General features: G+C 37.6%; 1 protein-coding gene across 3 annotated transcripts in view; it reads right to left on the reverse strand.

Moving 5' to 3' along the window:
* Positions 1-6,739, reverse strand: part of card11 (caspase recruitment domain family, member 11) — a 40,012-nt gene extending 33,273 nt beyond the window's left edge. For all 3 annotated transcript variants that reach the window (XM_058378148.1, XM_058378147.1, XM_058378146.1), the window contains exon 1: positions 6,582-6,739. The gene's annotated coding sequence lies outside the window, so the exon portion shown is untranslated. The remainder of the gene's footprint in view (positions 1-6,581) is intronic.
* Positions 6,740-10,839: the final 4,100 nt, after the last annotated feature.

A 10,839-nucleotide genomic window follows, 5' to 3' on the forward strand; every position in this document is an offset into this window, starting at 1 on the left:
TCAAGCCACCCTTCTGATTTTAGCACAACCACGAACCAGCGGAGCGTCTCCAGCCAATGGGCTGCAGCCGTGCTCCTCCATCCTACCCGGCACATAGGAAGTGCGGTGAGCTGTTTTGTGTGAAACTGAAACACAATGTCAAGCAGTGCAGCGGCCTCCCCCGACCGAGCCCTCACTACTGCTGCTAGAATTTCAAGTCTTCAGAGCCAGAGACGCTGAGAAGCTTTTCTTCGGGAAAGTGCAGATTACAGATAAGGGGCTGCAAATGGCACACAGAGAGCTCCAATGATGTGTTGCTTATGCTGTGTACCAATCATTTGGGTTAGGTATAGAGTGAAGCATCAAGCTGTTTCACGTCTCCTGAATTAGACTAAAAACTATCTAACAAAAAAACCCCAGCCTCCTGAAAAGGATGAGATCTGCAGTACGAATGCAAATGTTGAAAGTTGCATGAGTTAAAGGGAGGGATTAGTCGACGTGCGAGTGCTTTCAGTTTGTTTTGATGGCACCAGGAATGGCATTGGGATGGAACCAGGAATGTTACTGGGTTGTGTTCATGTGCGCATAATGTGCATTTTAAAGCAAAACAAAATTCCTTACTTTTCGGAAAACCAACAAACAATAAAATCCTTAATCTGCATTTCATCTCCTTTCACTTCCTTTTCTGACTTGGATATTTTTAGCAAAAACACACACACACACACGTGTGTGTGTGTGTATATGTGTATATATATATATATATATATATATATATATATATATATATATATATATGTATATATGAGCATCAGCTTCATTTCCAAAGAGCGACAAACACCATTCCAAGAGCCATGAACAATGTTTGAGGAAGTTTCCGTTTTCTTTAATATGTCTGAAAGATGTTTTTCGTCAAAATCTGCAGAGTCTGTAATAGATCTGTCTTGCTTCCTTGCATGTATAGTTATCTGCCCCAAAGCTTGACTTCTCAAGGCAAAACACTCACATTCTCCAAAACACGAATTACAAGAGTGTGAAAGTTTCTGGACGATCCAAGCGTAAGATTTAAAAATGAGATTAAGAAGCTCGTTCATTCGACGAATTAAAGTGCAAGAACCAGAACAATGGAGCAGGTTAAACAGGAGGTTAAAACACGTTGTAAACTTTAGACAATCAGAGATGATAAATTCTCTAATCTGATTGGACAGAAAGTGTTCATTCTTGTGCATTCGCATGCTTGTACAGAACTCACACGCAACTTTTCGAACAGATGCTTCCACCAAAAACAGGGTCTAATTATTGATATGAAGTTTTTAGGATTTAGTATTTTTGTAAGGAGTCTCCAGTGCCCAGGGGTTTTTTTTTCTGCCCTTATGACAGAAGGCAGAAGAAAAGATCTCTTTAGGTTGACGTTTTTCTAATTTAGCTTTTTTGTAAGGAGTCTCCAGTGTCAGCGCCCTGTAGCATGCAGTAAATACTTTCTCTATTCCAGAGAGAGAATAAGAGAGCCTAAGAAACAGGAACATTTTAAACTACAATGTTTTAAAGCTGCCATAACGTAAGCGATAACTGGAACTCGTTTCATGGATATTTCACAAGGGGAAGCATAACTCCAAACTCCAAACTTGTCAAAAGACAGTTTGAAGAGTCTGGAACCGGCGTGCTCTAATAGAGGTGAAAAGATCTCATTTCAGTCGCATGAAGCATGTTCAAACATGACAAGGCTGCTTTGATTAAGTAATAATATTTTATTAATCTGGTGAGTCAGACCGATGAGAGGAACTCTTCGGAAGTTGATTCACAATCAAATGCATTGTTTTGCGTTGGAGCATGAGGCTCTGAAATTTCTAAAGGTGATGCAAACCAACCCCCGAATGCCTTGGGCAAAAACAGATGCGGCTTTGTCAAGGGTTTCAGCTCACACTTGAAGGAACTCCGGTCAAAATGTCCAGCTCTAGATCCAGTCTACTGGTGTCGTGAGCGACAGGAACTAACCTGCGCTATACAAAAGTGTGTGAGCTTGTAGCATGTGAGTCTGATATTACTGACTATCATTCACAGGACTATTCCTAGAATTTATAAACGCTTAAAGTTAACATGTCTAGTCAACGTCCCAGTGTGATTCTCTCACATTTTGATAGGGCGGACACTTTCGTGAAGCTTGTTAAAACGTGCCAATTATTTTAACACCACCAAACCCCTTGGGCGTTTGTAAGAAAGGCTCAGTGGGAAACAGAAAACCCTGAACCCTGAAAGAAAAGAAAAGAAAAGAAAAGACAAAACAAAGACGAAATGTCTGGGCAGACTGTCGAGCTGATATTTTGAAGTACATCCAAAAACTAGGTGCATAATAAGTCCCCTGCTAGAGCGCTGACTTTACCGTCAACGGCGGAGGTGATAAAGGTAATGGGGCCGGCGAGATGAGGTCAACTTATAAAGGACAGGTTTCAAATTGAATTTTTCGCTCGTCTGTTTGCGTGTCCTTGATTTTATTTTTATTTTTTGTGAGGGGCGCTGCTGAATGACATGCTGCTCAATTTGTTAAGCAAAGTTGAGGTTTGAAAGCGTACAGAATCAGGCAACTGTTCGGTATTCACAGTGGATCCTTGTCTGTCACACCACCGGCTATTCAAATGACATTTCCATTAACCCTTTGTGCTCCCACATGCTGAGAGTCTGCACAGAGTGAAAGCTATACGTCCGTGTGAACGTATTCGGTTGCCTGAATAGTGTCATTAGTGCTGCTGAAAATACACGTGTAGCAGGCAGCGTGCTGTGTTTAGCGTCACTGATCAGCAAATAGAAAAGGAATCTGAAACCGATTAGATAATAAATAGATAATAACGAGATAACAGATGAAGCGTGAACGTTCACAGAGCTGGAAAAACAATGCCAGGGGTTTCATCCATGCATTAACATCTTATAATAAATCATTCTAGCATATTAAATAACTCTGAATATCAAAACGCTTCTAAGGCACCGAACTGTTCTCACTCGTTAAAAAAACTCACTCGCATGCAAGAGCAAGGGTTTTATCCGAATGTGAATATTACACAAATGATAACAATATTGTTCGATGATGTTATGCGCAGATGGTTTGATTTCTAATTGAACATTGTGCCTCATTAGAAACAAAATTCTCCTGCCATATTTGATGAAACAGATCCATCTTCAGACTCCTTGGCTGCTGTACTATATTCCCATTTTAACTTACTTCCTGTAAAGACAAATTTTCTACCAGAAGACGTCAGTGCTCCTGTCATAACCAGCGATGAAGCATTAAACATTCAGAGTTGGCTCTTGTTCTTCTACCAAGAGGCTACGTAACGAGGCTGTTGAAACCTCTGAAAACTCCTGAAACCTTTCAAGAAGTAAAAAACAAGAACTGAAGAACCTCCTTATTTGAATGCAGAATATTTCCTATTGAAGGGTGTGGAATAATCTAGAAGTGGAGCAGCACACTGTGAAACACTGTACTGCATGATACAGTCAATCAGCTAAATACTAAATACTAAACTGCTTGTTTTATACAACATTCACCCTCAGGCATTTTAAAGCTATTTGATACCAGTTTCATTTTGACACCATTTTCATCCGGGCTTCTGGTGATATTAGCATAAAGATATCCAAAGAATTATATATTCAATAGTTGTACTTAAAGATCTGACAATATGACCTCCATTAAGCTACTGGTAAATAAATATGCTGTTCATTGTCTCTCGTTTTAGTGAGCTTCTGTTCTGTATTTCACAAATACTCATTCACATACTGTAAATAACACGAGTTATTGGACAATCCCTGACTTTGCCTAACTTTAATAGGTGTCTTTTGGTAAATAAAGAACTATTATGTGTTCTTGATGATGTTCTGTTTTGCAGACACAATATTTCTAGATGTTTGATATAGTGCTTGTTTTTTCTGGGGTCAAATTGTCCCAGAGGTTAATACATGCTTACTATCCTTGATAACAGAAATTGTACCACTTTCCAAACGTTGCCATAAACACAAAATCCATTTAAAACCAAACAAAAATCTCTCTTTCTAATTTGATGTCAACCAGCGAGATTTTACGGCGATTTGTAAATTTTCCAAGTCACGCAACATCTATTCATTGTTGTATAAGGGGAAGGGGTGGTGGTGGACAATTGTGTTGTATTTTAAGAGCTGTTTAGGTAGACAAAAAAAAAAAAAAATAATAATAATAATAATAATAATAAATTACATGACACATAAATCTAATTCTCACGGTTCAAATGGCTGGGGTTAAAAATGCTCGTAAAATAAAGTGACGTAAAGCAGGTCACATGATAAAATAGCCACCAGTAGTTTGTCTATTTAGCAAACCAATGTCTGGGAGTTGATATATTAGCGGTGTTGGAATATTTCACACTAAACAAAGCGTAATGCTAAATAGCAGACCTATTTCTTTCCAATAAATCACCATTTCTGATAGTTATCTTAAGTTTCAATTTAAAGCAGCTCCTTTTAATGCTAGGTAAAAAAAACAAACAAAAAAACATGAGTATTAGCCAGTGCACACAGTTTCAATATCAGTAACGGAAAAGAAAAAGTGGCATCATACCATCTCTAGGTGTGTGAATTAAATGAAAAATAATAACCATTTCTTAACATTGCACAAGACCTTTAATGTTTTCAACAAACAACTGAGGAAAGTTTAAAACCGAGACAGAAACTGAGAAAGAAAAATACTTTTACATTGCTTTGATCAAAATTGCTGAAAGCTAAAAACAAGTCAGTTTTTAAGGAAAGTTCGAGCGTGATCTCAAACTTAAGTAACAAGCTGAAAAAGATAAGACGGTTAAGGTAAGGGGTGTGGGAATCGCTCCTATGTTTAGTTTTTACAATCTTTGCTTGAATTCATCCAGATTCCTCAACAAATCAGGTTGCAGTTTCTCCACAATTTGGTCACCTGCCAGTCCTATCCCCCAGCCAGCTCTCCCCTATTATATAACAGCTACAGTAACAACAACCACGGTGGATGAAGGCTTCCTCTGAAATATATGAAACCAACTGCATGTTTTCAAACTGCTGCTCACATCTACCACGGCATCATACACACTCATAAAGTGCCATCTACCCTTTTCCGCATACACAACCACCAGCGATTGTCTTGTGTCACTGTGATTGTCAGGGGAAACAGTACGCCATTCTGCTATCCACCCAGGAACCACCACCAGTTGCATGTCCTTGGGTTCCACTGTCAGATTCAAACATTGCAATCTCTCAAAGACAGGACAAACACTTTTATTGCGTGTTGTTCTCACCCTAATAAAGAATTTTTTTATTCAGAGATATAGCATTTAGTCCTATCCTTTTAGATGCACAAAAGGCTTCCTTGGATAAGTCGTTCCAGGTTTCCAGAGGGGTTCCTTCTGAGAACCTCTCTCTAGAACCTTTAAGACTTTTTTTATCTTTATTAAAAAAAAACGACCACCCAATTAACCATTTTATATTGTAGAGTTAGCTGTATTACAAATTGATTTATTATATTATATATAATTCTATAATTCTAATTCTATGAAACAGGAAGTATTTCATGACAAGAGTACAAAAAAGTGTCGTGTATATATATATATATAGTATTGTCCATATATATATAGTATTGTCCATATATATATATATATATATATATATATATATATATATATATATATATATATATATATATATATATGACAATATTATAAATTTGTAATGTCTGTTGTGTTTAGACAAGATATTATATCTAGAACATACATTATTAACAGTTACTATTCATGAGATTTTTTTTAAAGTATTTTAATGATTTTACAAATGCTTATATAAACAGTACTGTCGCAAAAATATCCACTGAAAATAAGGAAGAAATTAAACAACTTGTAAAAGAAATGACCTCAAAGTTTGTTACTGTAACAGTACAGTTGATCAGAATACCAATACCGACGACACTGTCGGTACAGTATACTGAAGTGTACAGAGACGTATCGTGACATTAATTATCACGATATTAATATCACACTGAACACCCCTGAAAAGATCACTGAAGCTCTCCTTTGACTTGAGCCCCAGTTTGCGTTCAGTGTAATGAAACTGTACAAGAGTAACCTGTGTACTGATTTAGATTTATTTGTATTTATATCCTGTTTCACAGCTCTTTTGGTAGGGGGGGGGGATCGTGCTATAATACCGTCCCAGCTATCACTAGGCAAACAAATCACTTGTTTCAGACAAGTTTCTCTTAAGTGAAGGATCCTCACCAGAGGAAAACACGTACAACTGAGGTAAAAAAAAACAACAAAAAAACCCCGGTGTCTTTCTCAACTCGCATTCTCCATTGGCGTCTAGGCAAAATCACACCAAAACAAGCAGGAATTATTACAAACTAAACAGGGGAAGTCCAAATATTAACCTAAACAACGCCAGGGAAGGTTTTTCCCCCGGACTCAACCCTAACGCTCTGAAGTTTTATCTCGACCTGAAGTTTTCTCTGTACGCGTCGCGCGCTTCAGGCTCACGAGCACGCAGTGGATCTGCGTAAAGAAAAAAAATAATACATGCACCCTGACTTCCGATTAGCGTTGCAACAATTTAACACGTATATTTACCTGCAGATGATCGCGACTTGAGTGAGATCAGTAGGACACACACATTCCGACAGGTCAAATCAAGATTTAAGATCTCAGCTTGGAGACGCAGAGGGTTTTAGTTCCACCTGACTGAGAGGAACAGAGACTAGCACCACAGACATGGGTGTTCATAGGCGGAGTTTAACACGATACAAGTCTCAGACTGCTACTAAATATTACCTTCTAGGCCTGGATAGCTAATTTCGGGACTTCTCTATTTATTTATTTATTTATCTACGTCATTTTGCAACATGCCACTGTAAAACAATTTACCCATAAGACACCACTTTTTATCCATCATCATCATCATCATTAAGGCCTACAACTGTTCAACTGCTAGCTTAAGCTCCTTATTAAATGTGTACTATATTTCATTTATATTTCATTCCTTTGACAAAACACACTCCGAATTAAAGCATGCGGTTGAGTTGGATTAAACATACACTGGTCAGGCATAACATTATGACCACCTACCTAATATTGTGCTGGTCCCCCTTTTACTGCCAAAATAGCCCTGACCCGTCATGCACTGTGTATTCTGACAGCTTTCTATCAGAACCAGCATTAACTTCTTCAGCAATTTGAGCAACAGTAGCTCGTCCTTTCGCTCCACAGATGGATCTGTGAGCCTTGGCCCCCCATGACCCTGTCACCGGTTCACCACTGTTCCTTTCTTGGACCACTTTCAATAGATACTGACCACTGCAGACCGGGAACACCCCACAAGAGCTGGAGTTTTGGAGATGCTCTGATCCAGTGGTCTAGCCATCACAATTTGGCCCTTTGTCAAACTCCCTCAAATCCTTACACTTGTCCATTTTTCCTGCTTCTAACACATCAGCTTTGAGGACAAAATGTTCACTTGCGGCCTAATATATCCCACCCACTAACAGGTGCCATGATGAGGAGATCATCAGTCTTATTCACTTCACCTCATCAACTTTGAGGACAAAACGATTACTTATATATATATATATATATATATATATATATATATATATATATATATATATATATATATATATATATATATATGCCTAATATATCCCACCCACTAACAGGTGCCATGATGAGTATGTTTTTGATTCAAGATACAAGAAGCTTTATTGTCATTTCAACCACATATAGCTGATGCAGTACATAGTGAAGTGAAACAACCTGGGGCTACAGAAACACACAACATATAGTTCAAACACAAAAAAACAACACAGAGCTAGGACCGAAGTTTGTCCGAGCCACATAAAGTACAAAGTGTGCAGCTAGGTGCAAAGAAAGCAACGACAAGACAGTGCAAAAGCAATAAGTACAAAAAGACAACACAAAAACACAGGACACTTAGTGCCGAAAAAAGAAAAAGAACATGTGCAATGAAATGAAATAAAATGAGATGATGTACAACTTTGAGGTAGTGCAAAATAGAAATAAACATAAATGTAAATATAGCAGCAGATGAAATAAACACAACTGAACACTAATAGGCATTCACTGATCAGCCATACCATTAAAACCACCTGCCTAATATTATGTAGGTCACCTAAACAAACCACCTTCTGCTCCGTTCCACTTCTGATGCTCACGTGCACATTGTAAGCACTTTCAGTGGTTTACTGGGGCCAGCATTGTCACTCTGACCTGTCTGTGGACCCACAGATACAAAACCCGGCAAGCTATGATACTCTGTGTGTGTACTGATACCTTTCTATCACAGGCAGATTTCACTTTTTTGTGCTACAGTAGCTTATCTGTAGGTTCAGACTAGGCGGACTAGCCTTCACTACCCACATGCATAAGTGAGCCTTGCGTGCCGGATATCCTTTGTTGGATCATTTTTGTAGGTACTAACTACTACATACCTGGAACACCGTCACAAAACCTGCTGTTTTGGACACAGGTTTTCTAGCCATCACAATTTGTCCCTTTGTCAAAGTCGCTCAGATCATACAGTAACACTGGAGCACTGACTGCTCATTTGCTGTGTAATATATCTCTAAACCTTGACAGGTTCCACTGTAACAAGATAATCAATATTATTTCCTTCACCTTTCAGTGGTTTTAATATTGTGGCTGATCAGTGTATATGAACATACAGCTACACAAAATGTTTAAACTAATACAAAGGCAAAACAATATAATGGCACTATACAAACATATAGAAGTGATACGCAAAATATGTGCAGCATAGCTGTGGATATTATGCTGTCATTGTATAATGCTTGTGGGAAAGTCACTGATTTTTACTAGAATTTTAAACAAAAATATTAGTAGTGATACTGATATTGCAGTGTTCAGGTTTTCACCACTATAACAGAACTAAATAAAAATCGCAGACCCTTGGGATCCCTGTCTTTTGAGAACCAGAGGATTACCAGAATAATGTCCAGCACAGCACAGCTTTCTGTTCCCATCTTCAGATTTTCACTCAAAAACACCAGCTCCATTTACGTGGAAAAATAAATTATATGGATCATTTCAGAACAGACTTCACATCATTAACATTACATCAATTCACATTCATTGAAATTGCAGTTTTATTTATTCTGAGCCGAACTTGGATTCAACACAAGGGATTCAAAACACGGGACCTATCTGTAAACATATTGATAAAGTAAAAAAGAAATGGCAGAAACAGTCTATGATTCACAGACAGTCTGGTCCCCAGATACCACTTTGAGAACCGTTGGCAATAAATCAGTGTAGAAGAGTGCTAGTGCTAGTGCTAGTGCTAGCTTCATTTCATCAAGTCATCTCTAAGAAACAATATGCAATTCAGTTACACGAACACATAAAGAAATCACTGTTATTCAGCTTGATAGACCATTTCAAGCATTATAATTTTAGATAATTAGTATAACAGCTTTTATGAGGAAGAAAATTAGTAAGGAAATTAGCCTTTGCTTCATGTTCTCGGTCTTTCCTACTCACTCATCTTCAGTAAGTGTTTCATGCTGGTTAGGGTCACAGTGGATTTTTTTTATTTTTATATATATTTTTTTAAATATGAATGTTCTTTTAAAAAAATCACACACACACACACACTTTCAATGAAGTACTCCTGTTAGTTTTCCTGTTAAAAACACTATACAGCAAAAAAAACTATACAGTAATTCTCAAATCCACATGATCGCTGTTAGACTTCTACAAAATATGTATTGCAAAATAAGCTACCCTCTTCAAGTAACAAGGTTCTTAGGAAGTAGCATCATTTTTTTATAAGGAAGTCAGTGACTCAAAGTTTTTTTGTTTCTAATGTAACCTACTATTTTTGGATGCTTGACCATTAGACGGTGAAACCAAATGAGGTTAAGACTCTATGAACGCTCTATTTGTATTTCAGTGACACTGTATGTTTTTCCAAATAGCCTAGCGTATTTATAGCTTCTTGGTATCTACCAGACATAAACCTCACTAACTGACATACAAGTAGTTTTCACAAGTTTGTTCTCATACCCCAAATCCTGTTCAGTGATTTGCAGAATGAGTTCTAAGCCCCTGTGATAAAGGTCTTATTAGCATAAGTTTGTTTCACTGATTCTACATTTGCTGAGGCAAGACCTTTTCAGGCATTCACAACCCAATTCTGATTACAACAGAACTGTGATAATAAGCAACTGAATTTTTAGTAGTTCACTATCAAACGCCTTGCTGCAATATTACACTTTGGAAACCATTTTGTTTTGTTCTTAACATCATGAAAAAGTCGGTCTGAGCCTTTTTTGCTTAGACGACCTTAAATCAGTTGGGGGATGGGAGTGGGGGATGAGTATTTAAGGAAATTGTATATATAATACACAATAAACATCGCATTTATGAACATATGCTATCTATCTATCTATCTATCTATCTATCTATCTATCTATCTATCTATCTATCTATCTATCTATCTATCTATCTATCTATCTATCTATCTATCTATCTATCTACACTATATTGCCAAATATTCAATTCAATTTTATTTGTATAGTGCTTTTAACAATGAACATTGTCTCAAAGCAGCTATACAGAATATAGGAAACAAAAAACATAGTTTAAAAAGTCCTAGATGTTAGATGAAATCATCCCTAGTGGGCAGGCCGGTGGCGACTGTGGCAAGGAAAAACTCCTCCCTTAGATGGTAGGAGGAGGAAACCTTGACAGGAACCAGACTCAAAATGGTAACCCATCCTCATTTTAATGATTAATACACAATTTAATGCTCCCAACTTTGTGGGAACAGTGCTTTGTGCTCTGGTGCGCATAT

The sequence above is a fragment of the Hemibagrus wyckioides genome, linkage group LG24, assembly GCF_019097595.1.
Source record: "Hemibagrus wyckioides isolate EC202008001 linkage group LG24, SWU_Hwy_1.0, whole genome shotgun sequence".
Classification (NCBI taxonomy): Eukaryota; Metazoa; Chordata; class Actinopteri; order Siluriformes; family Bagridae; genus Hemibagrus; species Hemibagrus wyckioides.